Source organism: Polypterus senegalus, chromosome 1 (assembly GCF_016835505.1).
Source record: "Polypterus senegalus isolate Bchr_013 chromosome 1, ASM1683550v1, whole genome shotgun sequence".
NCBI classification, from domain to species: domain Eukaryota; kingdom Metazoa; phylum Chordata; class Cladistia; order Polypteriformes; family Polypteridae; genus Polypterus; species Polypterus senegalus.
Genome location: NC_053154.1, coordinates 189,012,735 through 189,028,830, shown reverse-complemented (window position 1 = coordinate 189,028,830; position 16,096 = coordinate 189,012,735). Strand labels below are relative to the sequence as shown.

Here is a 16,096-nt window from a genome sequence, read left to right as displayed (position 1 = left end):
CAATGGCTCTCACTGTGGTTCGCTGGAGTCCCAAAGCTTTAGAAATGGCTTTATAACCTTTACCAGACTGACAGATCTCAATTACTTCAGTTCTCATTTGTTCCTGAATTTCTTTGGATCTTGGCATGATGTCTAGCATTTGAGGTGCTTTTGGTCTACTTCTCTGCATTTTGTGTTCACTTGTGTTATATTTGACTAATGGTTAAATGTGTTTGATGATCAGAAACATTTTGTGTGACAAACATGCAAAAGAATAAGAAATCAGGAAGGGGGCAAATAGTTTTTCACACCACTGTATGCCAGATGTTGGTTCCAATTATCATGTTATTTTTTCTTCCTCTCTTCTCTACATCTTAACAAACAGAAGGACATTTGCCTACACATCCTCAACACACAATTACTTTCCCACATATGTTGTTACTGGAAAAGCTGGATTATTACAAAAGAGATGAGTAACCAGGTTCAGTAGCTTACGTATTCTTACATGAAAACAGTGTTCCATAGTATGCCAAAGACAACTAAAGTCAAAATCCTATAAATAACACAGTCTTAAATGCCTCATTGCACTTCATTTAATTTGATTTATTATATAGTGCACTTCACTGATGACAGGCTCTACTAGATGCACTTTGCATTTGAGATCCTACAATACTACCAACATTTTGGCAGAAATTCTGCCTTCTTCAAAATTTGAGCCAATTCAGGAACACATGCCAGCTTTGTTCAGATATAAGTTATGTTCAGACACGCCTTGCATTCATAAATCATGTTCACCATTCAATTCATTCATTCCTTACCAAAACGACAAAATGTAAATATTCTGGAATGGCAGAAGTTAAAGTAAGATGAGAAGAGAACACAATTTTTTTTGTATTCAATTTTTTATCAATGTCAGAAACAAATAGTAAGGTAATAAGAAATTGTAAAAAAAAGGAAGACATTTTCATGTATACATTTTGAAGAAAATCTCCCCACCATTGCCTACTGAAAACCCACCCCACCCCAGAACTATTTTAGAAAGTGGATTAAATTAGAATTGATAAAATACGCAGGTCGACTGAGCAAAAAAGTCTAATAGAATAGTGTTAAATTGAAATCAGGGGTACATTGTCAGGCATAACGTGCTTAGGGATACAGTTTTCCCATTTACTGATAGTACACACGGTACCCCATTAATATGTGCGGCTGACAATTCTAATAAATCAAGATTATATAAAGAGGACTTCCAAACTGAGAAAGTGACATGTTCGGGATTCTTCCTTTAGGAGGCTGTTAGACTGCTGGCTGCTATTGTGACCAATGAGATAATGTGAAGAGAAAGAGTAGATAAAAGTGGATGAAAGATGGGTCTCCCACCAAATTTGAGAGAGCTATTGTGAAACAATGGTGTGAGGGAGTGCCAGTGTGGTGTGGAGGCAATGTGCTTTCCTACTTTGTGACAAACATGCAGAATATAATTTATAAATGGATTATATTTGGCTACTCCCTTTTTTGTTTTGAATCTGATAAATGGTAGCTGCTGCAGAAAGTAGGGGAAATCATTTTTTTTTTCTATAAGTAACCTGGACAGAGGGGAAAGTTGGGGAGTCAACCATAAGGATAATGGGCAAAGAACATATAGTATGCCCAATGACACAGTTCAAAATCCGGAAAGTAGACACCTCCACCCATCCTGGCTGGAATCAAAATGGAATGTTTGATACCACTCCATAAAAAGGAGTTGATGGCTGATCTGACCTAGAACCAAAAGGAGCAAAGTGGGGGAAGACAGAGCATTGAGGTAACAAAAATTAAATAAGGAACAATATTCATTTTATTGATTGCTAAGAGAGTCTGAAAGGAGAGAGAGAGGTTATTCCAGAAGTGCATTGACTGTTTTACTTCATTAAACACGGTGTGCAAGTTTGACCATACAATATCAGTAATAGAAGGAGTAATGGCAATTCCTAAATATTTGAAAGAGTTAAAAACTGAAATAAAGGAAGGTAAAGAAAGAGATTGACCAGCATGATTTATAGGGAGCAGCACATATTTTCTTCAGTTCATGTTATAGCCCAAGTTAATATGTGAGAAGAATAGCATCAGCATATAAAGATGCCTTGTAAATTGTGTTATGAGCCAGAATAGTTGTAAAAGTGTTGCAGGGCAATGGCTAGAGGCGCGAGTGAAATACTAAAAAGCAGAAGAGATAATGAACAACCCTACCTAGGACACCTGAACAATGGGAAGAAATATGACAGATGTGAGTTTGGTAAAACAGAAGGTTATGTTGATAAATAAAGTTTTAAACCTTTTGTAATTTTTAACTCATGTAGTGGATGAGAAATACATTTTCCAAATTATTCAGATGTTTCTCAAGATTGTCAGTCCTCCTGTGTGCCGATTGGGATAAATTGGATGCAAAAGCAAATGTCAGGTCTTGAATGTACTCCTTAATAGTTAGCCAAACTTAAGTTAGATCCTGAACAGTGCTACAAGCTCCTCGGGTTTACTGGAGGTTTGTTCAATAAAATCTACATTTTGCAGTAGAGAAGTGTTAAAATTGCCAGTGAGGAGGCAGAAGGGGAAGAATAAGCTGAAGATTAATGCACCGATTGTCAGATAAAGAGGACGAGGATAAAAATGCATCCATCGTGCAAGGGGCAAGAGATTTTGTAATATATAGTCTATTCGCAAAAAAGACTTGTAACAGGAAGAGAAGAAAGAAAATTCTTTCGTGGAGGGATTTAATAACGTGAAACAGTCTACAAGGTTTAGATCCATAACAAACATAATAAATCAGTAACACTCAAATACTTACAAGCAGAAGAGAGTGATATTACATTCCAGGAAAAGACAGATTAGACATCAGAGAGGAGATGGAAACAATAGCAGCAAAGTGGAGCTGTAAAGAAAACACAGTAAAGAGTACTGAAGATGTGTGTCCCATGGTCTCCCCAGAGACCGCCTATAATGTAGACAACAGCTCTGGATTCTCTGCCCCAAACCTCCTAGTCTAAATTTAACAGAAATAACTCAAAAAACTGAACTGAGGTCTCTTAAACAAATAACGTAAAATAACCAACAGGACGTGCTCACAAATGGGTGTACATAGAGCTCAGCAAACAATTCCATCCTAGCCACAACATCCACATCACAAAGGTCAAAGTAGCAAATATTCAAGAGAATATATCGTATCTGAGGACAAAATTAGCACACAGATGGATATTACACAACTGTGGTGTGAGAGAAACCCACAGCACGTGGTACACTGTCGCTGGACCAAAGTAGGCCTGTGTCCTGATCCCTCCCAACCCTCGCAACTCTCACACCATGACAAATGAGTTTTAAAACCTTCAATGAAGCCACAAGTTATCTATACTAATAAAAGGCAAAGCCCTCACTCACTCACTCACTCACTGACTCATCACTAATTCTCCAACTTCCCATGTGGGTGGAAGGCTGAAATTTGTCAGGTTCATTCCTTACAGCTTCCTTACAAAAGTTGGGCAGGTTTTATATCGAAATTCTACGCATAATGGTCATAACTGGAAGCTTTTTCTCCATTTACTGTAATGGAGATGAGCTTGAACGCCGTGGGGGCGGAGTTTCGTGTGACATCATCACGCCTCCCACGTAATCACGCAGTACATAGAAAACCAGGAAGACCTCAAAAAAGCGCTGAAGAAAACATGCATTATATAATTGAGAAGGCAGCGAAACAATAAGAAGCGAGCGAGTGACATATACAACCATATTCATGAGTTCTGCTACTTCGGAAACAAAGCACGATGTAAACCTACACTTTAAATTAAGTTCATAGACAGGCTGCCGCTGGCGTTTGTAATTTAGTGCCTGCCCATATAAGGCCGTCCGTCAGCGGCAATCCAATAGCAAACTGCCACGGGTAAATATTCACGGGTGAAGGACTGTGCTTATGGAGAGGAAGATGAGATGGTCAGGGTGGTGTTTGACACAAACTCAGCGAAACTGCGAGAGAAAGTTTTAAGTGCCAGGACTAAGGTAACATTAAATACAGCTATGGACATAGCACGAGATGGCACCAGCACAGCTGGGAAACTTCGATGCATGTACACCGGCGGCTCACGTGAACTGGCGCAGTGCACAGATAAAAGCAACAGTTCCAAAGAGCTGAACAAAACTGAATTACACAATTGAAAAGGCAGCAAAAATATGAAGCGTCTGATAAGCATATTCATAAATCCAGCTACTGCGGAAACAAAGCACACGGTGGAAAAAGTCAATGTCCCGCTAAAGGAAGACAGTGTAAAAAAACCCGTGCATGCAGTGTGTCAGGTCTCAGATAAAGAAGAAGACGAGCTGTTTATTGATGCAGTAAGAAGCGAATCGATGAAAGAAACCTGTCATCTTTACAGCGATTGACAAACACGGAATGTAACTTGAACACAACACATCCTACAAATACGAACCTGATTGAAAGAAATAATGATAATCAAATCCTTGATGACAGCAACACTCAGTAACACTCACAAAACAAATATTGTATATTGACAGTCATGTTACGTTATTTTTAAAATGTTCCCTTTTCTTTTCTAGCTTTTTAACACACTACTTCTCGCTGCGATATCGCGGGTATATATATATATATGTATATATATATATCCCGATCTACATACTCGAATAATGGATACTTTATTAGCCATCAATGATTGTTTTGGTAAAGCCATACTCAGTGTATTCATTAGATGAGCGGTAAAAAGTAAGAGCGAGAGGAGGATGACTTATTGAGGCATGCAGGCTGTAGTGCTTGCGTCAACTCTATCTGAATTGAGCGATCACATTTGAAAAAATATATCTTTTCAAGTTCTATTTAGTCCATATGTGTCAAACTCAAGGGCCGCGGGCCACATCCGGCCCGGCGTAATTATATCCGGCCCAAGATCATTTTATATACTGTATTATTGTTATTAATGGCCGGGTATATGAAGCGCTGGTAACACAATAAACTACAGATCCCATAATGCAGCACTTCAGCTGCCTTGCGAACACTTACGCGTTAATCAAGTCTAGCTTATGATGCTGCAAGTTATTGCGAAGCTAGCTCACACGATGCTGAAGAGAAAAGTTGATTCTGAAAATAGAGCCTTTAAAAACCGATGGGAGGCTGAGTATATGTTTACTGAACCCGTGTGTCTCCATTACAGAATTTAATCTAAGATGGCACTATGAGACAAAACATCAGGGTAACCTGAATGCAATGCAGAAGATACAGAAAGCAGAAGAATTAAATAAGAATCTGACACTTCAGTGGACGTTTTTACCCGTGCACAATCACAAAGTGATTTCAAGTGAAGCTGCTTTTATGGGAGACACAAATGCACCAGTGCAACTTGCCCCACTTTCCCTGTTGCCAAGTAATGTTAAACCAAGTCAGCACTACGGTGTTCCCAAATCGCACTTTGCTGATAAACTGAGCGCACTGAGTTTGCACGGCGCTTTGGTGACTTTGAAGAACAAAAAGTCCGTCTACATGCGGCTCGAACCTTGTGCATGTTTGGTAGCACATATCTGTGTGAGAAGCTCTTCTCAGTGATAAAGACTAACAAAACAGCACACAGGAGTCGCCTCACTGATGAGCACCTGCAATCCATCCTGAGAATCTCCACAACACAGAACCTCACACCAAACATAAACGAACTTGTGGCCAAAAAGATGCCAGGCGTCCAGCTCTAAAATGACATATGAGCAAAGACAACTGAATGATTTGATTTGTTATTGCTGAAAGGAACACATTTTATTTATATTTCCAGGTTTTGTTATGCAGCATGTTCATATTTGAATTTGTATAATTTTGACAGGATATATTTTTATGGAGAGCAAAATCTTTTGGGATATTTAAAATCTAAGTTCATTTTTTATATAAAATTACATAAGAGTAAAGAAATTTGAATGTTCTTTTAACGTTTACTTTATTTCTAACTTGTATAATTTAGACAGGATATATTTTTATGGAGAGCAAAATATTATAAGTTGTTTAAAGTTTGAGTTGATTTATTCAGGAATAATATTCCTGTCTGTTTTTACTATTCCTACCAAAGATATTTCTGTCGACTAAATAAAAATTCCTTCTATTTAAAATTTAAATAGAACTTGAACAAATACGATAGTTCATAATATCCACGCAGACTTGCACGTAAGAGCGGGAGTTATCCGTTTTAACAAGCAGCGTATTGCACTGATACGAAATAGCTGTGTGTGTATATATGTAGATATGTATGTATATGTTGTGAACCTCGCCCCGGACACAGACAGGCAGACATGTTCATGTCACCCACAATCACTGGTTTATTTTCCATCATTCTTTTACAATTCCGCTCACCAACCCCAATACTCCTTAGTCCAGGCCACTCCAATGCCTTCTCTTTTCTTCTTCTCTTTTCTCTCACTTTCACTTTCTCTTTTCTTCCCACCGCTTCCTTCCTCCTCCAGACGTTGCCACTCTTCCACCCGACTCTTGTCAACGACTGGAGGGAGGCGGCCCCTTTTATAGGAACCCGGATGGGCTCCAGCTGCTTCCCGGCAATCTCCCGCGGACACACCCCTGTGTGGCGGAAATGCCGGCTGCGCACCCGGAAGCCGTCCGGGTGTCCCCTGTCATCTTCCCCCCGGCACTTCCTGGTGTGGCGGAAGTGCCAGGCTCCCGGAATAAACAGGCACTGGGGCGCCGCCTGGCGGTGGCCACGGGTCCCTACAGGGCTGGGCTTCCAAGCCCTGTACCCGAGGCTCCCTGCATAACCAGGACGGATGCCCCACTCGGTCTGGAGGAGGCACTCGCCTCCTCTGGTCCTCCAAAGCGCCCCGGCGGGCTCCAGCCCCAGCCGAGGACCGTACGGGATAAACCGGCATTGGGGCTCCGCCTGGCGGTGACCACGGGCCCCTACAGGTTAGGCCTACCATGTCCTCGACCCGTGGCTCCCAACAGAACCAGGACGGACGCCCCCTCACGGTCTGGAGGAGGCACAAGCCCTCCTCACATCCTCCTGGGCGTCCCGGCCGGGGACCACAATGTATATATATGTTTATATATGTGTGTGTGTATGTATATATATATATATATATATATGTATTTGTGTGTATATATGTGTGTGTATGTATATGTATGTGTATATATGTAGATATATATATGTATGTATATATATAGATATGTATATATATATGTTTATGTGTGTGTGTAATATATATATATATGACAACAACACTCATCACTCACAACAGTGACAAAACAATTACATTGACAATCATGTTACGTTATTTTCAAAATGTTTCCTTTTCTTTTTCATTGCTTCTTTAACACACTACTTCTCCGCTGCGAAGCGCGGGTATTTTGCTAGTCTATACTAATAAAAGGCAAAGCCCTCACTGACTGACTCACTGACTGACTGACTGACTCATCACTAATTCTCCAACTTCCTGTGTAAGTAGAAGGCTGAAATTTGTTAGGCTCATTCCTTACAGCTTACTTACAAAAGGTAGGCAGGTTTCATTTCGAAATTCTGCACGTAATGGTCATAACTGGAACCCACTTATGTACATATATGCGGCCATAGCCTGCAGCTCGGTCGCCGTGTGAGGCGGAGTTGCGCCTCTCATTGCCATGCCTCCCACGGAATTGAGTGCCTGCCCATATAAGGCCGTCCGTCGGCAGCAATCCAATAGACACGCTGCCGCTAAATATTCGCAGGTGAAGGACTGTGCTTATGCAAACGAAGATGAGATAGTCAGGAACAGACTAGTGTTTGGCACAAACTCAACGAAAGTGCGAGAGATTTTTAAGTGCCGGGTCTCAGCTAACATTAAATAAAGCCATGGACATGGCAAGATCGCATAGCACAAGCACAGCTGAGAACCTTCGATGCATGTACTCCGAGCGGCTCACGTGAACTGACTGTGAACGCAGTACGCAGAGAACAAGGAAGAGCTCCAAAGAGCGCTGAACAAAAAACGCATTACACAATTGAGAAGGCAGCAAAAGACTATGAAGCGAGTGATGCATACAAGCATATTCATAAGTGCAGCTACTGTGGAAACAAAGCACAGTGTAAACCTTAAGTTTAAATTAAGTTCATAGACACGCTGCCGCTGGCGTTTGTCTTGCCTAAGACAAATACAATATTTGTGAGATTAAAGTTTAATGAGAGGACGCAGGGTAAAAACGAGACTTTTCATCACTTTGTAACTGAGTTAAAATTGCTGGTGAAGGACTGTGCTTATGCAAACGAAGATGAGATGGTCAGGGATAGACTAGTGTTTGGCACAAACTCAGCAAAAGTGCGAGAGAAACTTTTAAGTGCCGGGTCTGAGCTAACATTAAATAAAGCTGTGGAAATCGCAACATCGCAGAAACCTGTTATCTTTATAACAGTTGACAAACACGGAATATAACTTGAACACAATGCATCCTCCAAATACGAACCTGATTGAAAGAAATAATAATAATCACGTCCTTGATGACAGCAACACTCATAACAGTGACAAAACAATTACATTGACAGTCATGTTACGTTATTTTTAAAATGTTTCCTTTTCTTTTTCATAACTTCTTTAACACACTACTTCTCCACTGTGAAGCGCAGGTATTTTGCTAGTTTGTCAATATATATACGTACGTATACATATATATAAGCAAAAAAGATACAGCCAATGTGGTTAGTCATCGCTGATCAATGTTTAAGAAGATGCTGGAATGGTCTTGGAATAACTTACATGAAGAAGTCAAAGCGACCAAGTACCAGTGGAAGAAAACATGTCTAGGACCTTAAGTGCTTGTTGAGGGTCATTGTACATCTGGTGTCTAGGACCTTAAGTGCTTGTTGAGGGGCATTGTACATCTGGTGCCTTCCTGGAAAGGAGATCTGAAGCATCACCAGATAAATCAAGAAAATGGAGCGTCAGAGTTGTTTAGCCTTCCTGATCACCAGAGACTTGGCCTTGCATAGAATAATCAGTGTAGAAGTATATCTTCCAGTCTTCATAGGTTACATTTTGTAGTTGACATGCCTCCTTCAGGATGGTAACTCTGTCAGAATAACAAAGCAGCTTGAATAAAATTGGACGTGGAAGTGTAGTGTCACTGTCTCTTGAATATATCCTATGTGCCTGCATCACTTCAGGCCTAAAATTTGGGACAGACAGGAACCATACAGGTCATTTTTTTCAGGAAATCAAACATTTTCTCCTTCTAGGCATTTTATGGGATCCCAGTAATTCTAATGTTGTCTCACCTACTTCTATCTTCTTCTTCTGGAGAGCTTGTGTTTCCATACGGAGGGAGTGAATTTCGGTGTCATGCTGCTCAACTTGAGTATGAACCTGCATAAAGATGGATGAGTTCCTGTTGTCCACTTCTGAGTTCAACGTTTCCCTGAAGATCCAAAAAACTACTTTGTATGGTTGCATTCAATGTAACACTTAAAAGAGTGTTTTGCTCATAGACGAAGGCCTTCAATTGGTCAACAATCGAAACCGCCCCAGCATTATCTGCCGCCATTCTGGCCTCTGCCAAATTCCTCTGGGTTTTCTTCACTGGACTTGAGTGTAGAGAAGCAAGGTGATGCTTTCATCCTGAACAATCCATATCAACCAGCAACAAACAAGATGTAAGGCTTAGATAGAAATTTTTTTTATGTTAATTCATAGAAAAGAGAGTAATTGTGGGGTTGGGGTGCGGAGCTTGTCTAGAACACAGCCAAACTCCACCAAGCTTCACGTGAACCCCAACACATTGGGCAGAGGTTATAGGTTTGCTATGTGTAATGCAAATTAATTCATTTTAAGCTGTCAATTTTAACATTATGTTGATTTGTAATACCTTTGCAGATACTTCAGACATCCATTTTTTTCTAGCTTTTTCATACAAAATACCTTTCATCATCATACCCATATAAGACATACTACAACATGCTCAGGCATGGCCATCCAAGTGTCTTGAATGGTACAATACAATAGTATTGTTTTTCTTCAAATAATATTTGAAAGATACATTTCTGATTTACATTTAAAATATTTATTTGTAAGAATATAATCACATGTCAAGTATCAACTTGTTTAAAGGCTGATTGATGAGATTTTGAAAAATAACAATCATAGTAGTGTCACTACCACTATTTTTATGCAATAGCTTTCTTAAAACAGATTCATTGAACGCTGTGGTAAAGGGTTTTACGTCTGTCAAAAATGTGCACTTTTGTTACATTTTCTGCTAAATATGATGTATCACTAAATACATTTGCATTGTCTCTTTTGTCATGTGTAATTCCATTTTGTTGGCTTTTTTATCTTACTTTTCCTTGATGATCAAAATGACATTCCCTTATCTGCCTTTGCTGTTAACATGCTAACATCAGTTTCACATTATACATTTTTTTTTCTCATTTCCTGATGTAAATCTATATATTTTTTTATTATTGACAAGTTTGATGTTAAGGTTTTGTCTCAGCTCCTTTTTCATTAAAAATTGATCTTTAGACTTTTTGCTTCTATAATTTGCTAAGTGTGTTTCTTTTTTTTACCTTTTTTTTTTTAACAATTATTGCTTGCTGCCCTGCATTGTCACACTGGACCATAAATCTTAGGTGCACGCTCATATTTGACAATTTCCATATCCATCCTTCAGTTTAATGTATCTGCCCATTTCAGTTTCGGATCGCAACATTGTGTAAAAGGCACAGGGTACATTATATTAACACACTCCCACAATCCTATATACCGGGTCAGTTTTAGAGCAGGGGTGTCGAACTCCGGGCCTGGAGGGCCGCAGTGGCTACAGGTTTTCATTCCAACACTTTTCCTCATCACTGAGTAGTTTCCACTGCTAATTTAACTCCTTTTCCCTTCATTTCAATAGAAATGAGAAGTGAAATGAGCCAACAGATGACCAGCTAAACTGGGATTTCAAAACTCCAACCAATTTCACTCCAACCAGTCTCTTAATGAGAAGCTGATTCTTGCTGTTAAATTAACCAGTTATTTAATTCAATGGTTTGTTGCTGCTCTCATTCTGCCACAGCAGACATTTCCAAATCTGTTAATTTTCTGTTTTTTTCTAAGAGCACCATCAAAATGTTTTGGTGACCTGAGAAATCAACCTTACCGAGACCATCACCTTTCTTTATTTTCAGATATTGTGTGATGGGCACAGGTGAGCTGGTCATGTGGTGGCTTGTTTGATGTCTCATTATTGTTTGGCTACTAATTAAGGAAAAAGAGACAACTAAGGGGCCTGAGTCAAGTTAATTAAAATGAAGGCAAAAGAAGTTAATTAGCAGTAAAAATGGCTCACTAATGAAGAAGATGATTAGAATAAAAACATGCAGCCACTGCGGCCCTCGAGGGCCGGAGTTCGACACCCGTGGTTTAGAGCCACCTGTTAACCTGCATATCACACTTGGATCTATGACAGAGTACTTGTAGCAAAGCCCAGAAACTACCTGAGCCAGGATTCATACACGCATATTGGGTTGACCAGAACTCTAAACTGTCCCAATATGATTATATATATATATTGTGTGTGTGCGTGTGTGTGTGCAAGTGTGTGCACTGAGACTGAGAGGAGTTCTACCCTGGGTTGATTCCTGCATTGTTCATGGTCATTTAGAGTCGCCAATTCAGATAACACTTATATGTTCAGGACTGAGATAGCAAACATGAGAAAACCAAATGTGTACACATTACACCATCAGTAAGTGTGCCAATATCAAACACAAGTACTTGGTGCTGTGAGGACAAAGTTCCACAATGTCACTGATGTTTAGAAATAAAAATGCAAAATATAAACATACTACCTGTTGTGGTGAATAGCCGGCCGTTTATCCCGGCCAATACCCCCAAGCCGCCAGGTGGAGCCCTCCTTGCAGTATGGAGGTCCCCAGAAGACCAGCAGGGCATCATGGACATTATAGTTTTTATACGCAGCCCTGCTGGATGCCATGAGGGCCACTAGTTGACGCTGCAGGGAGGAATAACAGGTATTTTCCCTACGCCCCGAAAGCACACATGGCAATGGGGAATGACAGGCTTCCGGAAAGAAGGAAAGGACTTGTACCTGACCCGGAAGGGATTGAGAGTCGCATGGACTGGGGATTGGAAAACTTCTGGGTCAGGATGTATAAAAGGACTATGGGAGCTCCCAGACGGGGAGCTGAGCTGGGTGTAAGGGTGGCAACGCGTCTGGGAGTTGGAGGATTGATTTATTGTATTGGTTAGTGATTGCTTATGAATATAGTGGAGGAGAGGGTGCTTTGTGCACTGTGGCATTTAAATAAAGTCAAATTGTGGACTTTTATATGGTGTCTGGAGTTTTGGACAGGGGTTCAAGGGAGCGAGAGTGCCCCTTATCTTTCACACTGTATATATAATGATTCCAACTTCCTACTCAGCTTTCATTCAGGCAGGAGTATGTATGCACAGGGTTTATTTGTGATTCATCATCGTAACACGGCAAGATTTTTCAGTGGTGAAGATGACTACTGGAATATTCTATGAACAATATCCACAATTCTTCTTTACCCGTTTAATGAAGGAATAAAATATACATATTTTATGTCAATTTTATAAACAGCTGTATGACAAAGGACCATGACATTACAAATGTTATTACTCTATTTTAGTACACAAAGATTTAAAGGAGATATGTAATTTAGGATTTTCATAATTATACACTATTAAAATTAATGCGTTCTTCTGTTCATTTTTAATGTATTACACAACTTGTTGAGAAGTATATATGTGATGAGCAAGGTCCTTATCCTGAAAATTGCTCCATGGTGCTGTACAAAGACAATTTCCCCATGGGGATTAATAAAGCATATCCAAAAAAGTTTGAAATATATGTTTATGCAGCACCCATCAATGTCAAAACTATCACCAAATTAAAAAAAAGATAATGACTGTTAAACCACTTTGATTTTAAAGATTGATTGAAGTCAAAGTCATTGTATAGTACAGCCATCTCCACACATCTATGTGGCTTTCTCAAATGACCTCTGGTCTCCTCCCAAATTTTAAAGCATTGCTGTGAAATAAATTTGCAAAATTCCCTCAAGGCTGTTGTCCTTGACTATATCTTGTAATTGACACACATGTCCACCACAACCCACATTCATTCACTCACACAAGGGTAGTTTAAAGTTACCAATCATTTGCTGTAATTGCAAAACGGAAAGAAAACCAGACAGCCTTGTTGAATATATTATTTAGCCAGACAAGTTCACAAGCAGGTTAAAAATAAACTTCATGTTCTTGACACACTGTAAAAAATAAAGTATCTCTTGAAAAACATTGGTGTATGGATAGATAGATAATAAGTAAGTACGCACTATATTTCGCCCAAGGGGAAATTTAGGATATTGAGGTTGTCCGCTGTTCTGCTAGAAATATGGCTGTGTGCTTCATTTATGTTGGATTTGCCTACTGCGCTCACTGTTGGATGAATAAAACCTGCTTAGACTCTGAATGTATGCATTACAAAGAAAGCTTAATCATTAATATAAAGTCTTCTCAACCTTCAGTCACCACTTACTTGGAGAATAAGTAGTTACTCCATAAAGGAGCTATGTTCACCTCATGGGTGAATGTGGCACCATAAATGAAATAGTACTGGCCTTGGCTCTCAAAAGCATACAAAGGTATATTCTGCTTAAAAAAACAGTCATCTACAACAAAAGTTTTACTGTATAAGGTTCCACAAGTAAATAGATAGATGGATAGATAGATAGATAGATAGATAGATAGATAGATAGATAGATAGATAGATAGATAGAGTGCATCCAGAAAGTATTCACAGCGCATCACTTTTTCCACATTTTTTTATGTTACAGCCTTATTCCAAAATGGATTAAATTCATTTTTTTCCTCAGAATTCTACACGCAACACCCCATAATAACAACGTGAAAAAAGTTTACTTGAGATTTTTGCAAATTTATTAAAAATAAAAAAATTGAGAAAGCACATGTACATAAGTATTCACAGCCTTTGCCATGAAGCTCAAAATTGAGCTCAGGTGCATCCTGTTTCCCCTGATCATCCTTGAGATGTTTCTGCAGCTTCATTGGAGTCCACCTGTGGTAAACTCAGTTGATTGGACATGATTTGGAAAGGCACACACCTGTCTATATAAGGTCCCACGGTTGACAGTTCATGTCAGAGCACAAACCAAGCATGAAGTCAAAGGAATTGTATGTAGACCTCTGAGACAGGATTGTCTTGAGGCACAAATCTGGGGAAGGTTACAGAAAAATTTCTGCTGCTTTGAAGGTCCCAATGAGCACAGTGGCCTCCATCATCCGTAAGCGGAAGAAGTTCAAAACCACCAGGACTCTTCCTAGAGCTGGCCGGCCATCTAAACTGAGCGATCGGGGGAGAAGGGCCTTAGTCAGGGAGGTGACCAAGAACCCAATGGTCACTCTGTCAGAGCTCCAGAGGTCCTTTGTGGAGAGAGAAGAACCTTCCAGAAGGACAACCATCTGCAGCAATTCACCAATCAGGTCTGTATGGTAGAGAGGCCAGACGGAAGCCACTCCTTAGTAAAAGGCACATGGCAGCCCGCCTGGAGTTTGCCAAAAGGCACCTGAAGGAAGGACTCTCAGACCATGAGAAACAAAATTCTCTGGTCTGATGAGACAAAGATTGAACTCTTTGGTGTGAATGCCAGGCATCACGTTTGGAGGAAACCAGGCACCGCTCATCACCAGTCCAATACCATCCCTACAGTGAAGCATGGTGGTGGCAGCATCATGCTGTGGGGATGTTTTTCAGAGGCAGGAACTGGGAGACTAGTCAAGATAAAGGGAAAGATGACAGCAGCAATGTACAGAGACATCCTGGATGAAAACCTGCTCCAGAGCGCTCTTGACCTCAGATTGGGGAGACGGTTCATCTTTCAGCAGGACAACGACCCTAAGCACACAGCCAAGATATCAAAGCAGTGGCTTCAGGACAACTCTGTGAATGTCCGTCAGTGGCCCAGCCAGAGCCCAAACTTGAATCCGATTAAACATCTCTGGAGAGATCTTAAAATGGCTGTGCACCGACGCTTCCCATCCAGCCTGATAGAGCTTGAGAGGTGCTGCAAAGAGGAATGGGCGAAACTGGCCAAGGATAGGTGTGCCAAGCTTGTGGCATCGTATTCAAAAAGACTCGAGGCTGTAATTGCTGCCAAAGGTGCATCGACAAAGTATTGAGCAAAGGCTGTGAATACTTATGTACATGTGATTTCTCAGTTTTTTTATTTTTAATAAATTTGCAAAACCTCAAGTAAACTTTTTCACATTGTCATTATGGGGTGTTGTGTGTAGAATTCTGAGAAAAAAAATGAATTTAATCCATTTTGGAATAAGGCCGTGTTTTATCTTGGTAGAGTAATGTATATATTGCTCTACTTTCCCCTATTCCAGCCGTCTGGAATTTTTTTTTGTTTTTTCTGTCCCCCCTGGCCATTGGACCTTACTCTTATTCGATGTTAATTAATGTTGATTTATTTTGTTTTTCTTATTGTGTCGTTTATTTTTCTATTCTTTATTATGTAAAGCACTTTGAGCTACTGTTTGTATGAAAATGTGCTATATAAATAAATGTTGTTGTTGTTGTTGTATTATTAATATGTAGCCTTAGAATGCCTAATCTCACAGACTTACCACTGTTTATAAGGTATTATTATTTATAACTTATCCCCACCTTCCCATCTATATCTATAACCTCAGGCATTTAGATGTAGTAAAAAGACAAGCAGGAGTTAAGTTACACATAAAATAATGTATTACTGATAATATTCATAAATAATAACAAAATGCAAAGTACATTTGAATATTGGCAGCCATACAACCTGATAAAATGGTGATGTGTAATTCAGGTGGCACACAGACTTGTAGTTACTTAAAATGTCTCTAGTTAAAGCATCGTTGGTGCTCAGCTTTCAGCCACATGTCTGTTCAATATGGCTGCTGAGCTGTGCTCTTCATTGTATTGTCTTCATCATCACAGGTTAGCAAGAGAGATGCTTTTTCATCATATGTTGGTTAGAGAGAGAGAATATGGTTGAGCAAGCAAATTTATAGGTTTTCTATCCAGCCCCTACGGCCA

The 16,096-nt window shown here is 39.8% G+C and overlaps 1 protein-coding gene across 4 annotated transcripts in view; it reads right to left on the bottom strand.

Annotated features, from left to right (window-relative positions):
• Positions 1 to 16,096, bottom strand: part of LOC120536671 (fibronectin type III and SPRY domain-containing protein 2-like) — a 65,566-nt gene that overhangs the window by 45,164 nt on the left and 4,306 nt on the right. For 2 of the 4 annotated variants that reach the window (XM_039765124.1, XM_039765132.1), the window contains exon 3: positions 2,801 to 2,884. The exons of the other annotated variants lie outside the window; for them this stretch is intronic. The gene's annotated coding sequence lies outside the window, so the exon portion shown is untranslated. The remainder of the gene's footprint in view (positions 1 to 2,800; positions 2,885 to 16,096) is intronic. 4 annotated transcript variants of the gene reach the window in all.